Source organism: Octopus bimaculoides, chromosome 9 (assembly GCF_001194135.2).
Source record: "Octopus bimaculoides isolate UCB-OBI-ISO-001 chromosome 9, ASM119413v2, whole genome shotgun sequence".
Lineage (NCBI taxonomy): Eukaryota > Metazoa > Mollusca > Cephalopoda > Octopoda > Octopodidae > Octopus > Octopus bimaculoides.
In genome coordinates this window covers 25,404,698-25,406,777 of record NC_068989.1, presented here as the reverse complement: position 1 = coordinate 25,406,777, position 2,080 = coordinate 25,404,698, and positions in this window count along the sequence as shown.

Below are 2,080 nucleotides of genomic sequence, written 5' to 3'. Positions count from 1 at the left end.
AACTCTGAGTACTATAATGACACCCTTTCACTGTTTTTTCTAAATTATAATATATATGTATGTATGTATGTATGTATGTATGTATGTATGAGTGTATGTATGTATGTATGTATGTATGTATGTATGTATGTATAATGACATGTGCTCACAATCATATGCCATATTTGCAACTTTTCAGCAAATACGTCTGGTCCAATCAATTCTTAGCAGTATATGTCGGTAGTGTTGTGTAAGTTATATAAATCTTAAGATAATTGAGGCGTTGGTGTCGAGATGTTAGTAGAATGAAACATGTTTCACCATGTTATCTATGTTTGCATAAATTCATATATCTATATACAAATGCTGTCTGATCACATCCATCATTCCCATCTATCAAATTGATATCTTACTTCTTGTTGCATAAAAATAACTTTCCCGATAATTCTTATTGATAGCATCATAATTATATATATATATAAACACACACACACACATATATATATATATATGATTATATATATATGCATGTATGTGTGTGTACATTTGTGTGTGTATGTATATATATATATATATATATATATATATATATATATATATATATATAAACATATACCATTTCTATCTCAAGCTATTTGATTAATTTTTTTCACGCTTAGTCAAGGGTTGAAGAGCAATGCCTGTAACCTTTAACACAATAGAGGAGATTGTTTAAAGGAAAGTGTTGGAAACGATGGCGCATGATTTATTGCAGCAGAAAGCAACAAACGGAGATCTCAATGTATGTATATACTCAAGGATTGTTAAAATATGGAAATCATTAAAAATAGACGGCCTATTCTTACCTAGGTGTCCTACTGAAATCATTTCATTTTGATTGATTTGAATTTGATGGAATTGTTCATATATTTCATATATAAACTAGGATGTGCTAATAATATGTAAATGTATATCTGATGGATTCAATAAGAAATTGTAGCTTTATACTGCAACAATATTTTTGCCTCTGTGTTATCTTCGCTACCATGATTTTTTCTTTCTCATTCTATAATTGATGACATAAAATTATGATTCTATTTTGCAATTTCACTGAGATGCGAAATTCTGATCATATATCTATAATTGAAATGGGTGATTATAAAGGAAAGGTTGTGCTTATGATGTATATTTTACCCTAATATAAACTTTAGATGCTTATTTTTTATTTATATTGTGTTGCAAATGCACACAGAATAAGGTAATTATATTCAGGTTGTAATATTGGCTTCATAATACATCATTCATTTAGGGAGTTCCGTACTCAATATTAAAGGAAAGCTGAAGTAATTTAAAGGTAACCTTCATCAACTAACAATCATTATGCTACGCTTCATTTTACCTAACCAATGCTAAAATAGTTCTTGGTACTCGATTCTAGCAATGTAGGTTTTTGACACCCTCAGTCGCATTTAATGACATTTATATTTTCTTTTTATGGCGAAACATTGCGCATTACTGGTTATATTAATTTTTGTATACACATTAGCGATTCGGTAAATCATCCGTATATTCCTATGGTCAATACATATATAGAGATAGAGGATTAAACCCGAAATCAGTCGAACAAGCGGTCCTTACTGAAGAGGTAATGGAAATAGTAGAAACTGAACGTTCAGTACAGGGAATTTTGGCTCGGTGTTCTGGGTGATTGCAGTCATTATGAGCATACATGTATATACTTATGTGCCTTTCTTACAGCATTGAAGCATTTTAGCTCTTATTTCTAGCAATATAAGTGTCCTGACACGCTCAATCGCTTTTAATGACAATTATATTTTTCCTATAAAAGTTTAATAGTGAATCCATCTCTTGTTAATACTATTACCCTAACTGCCACTGTGGAGTTCCTGAAGTAGATCCAATGGAAGTGTACCACAACTGCGGATGACAACAGATAGCCTCAGCTATGACGGTGCTCTACTCAACATTTAATGACACTAATCGACTTATACCTGTTAGTCCAAATTATTATTATTATTATTAAATATACACACACACACACACACACACAAATATATCTATATATATATATATATATATATATATATATATATATATATAT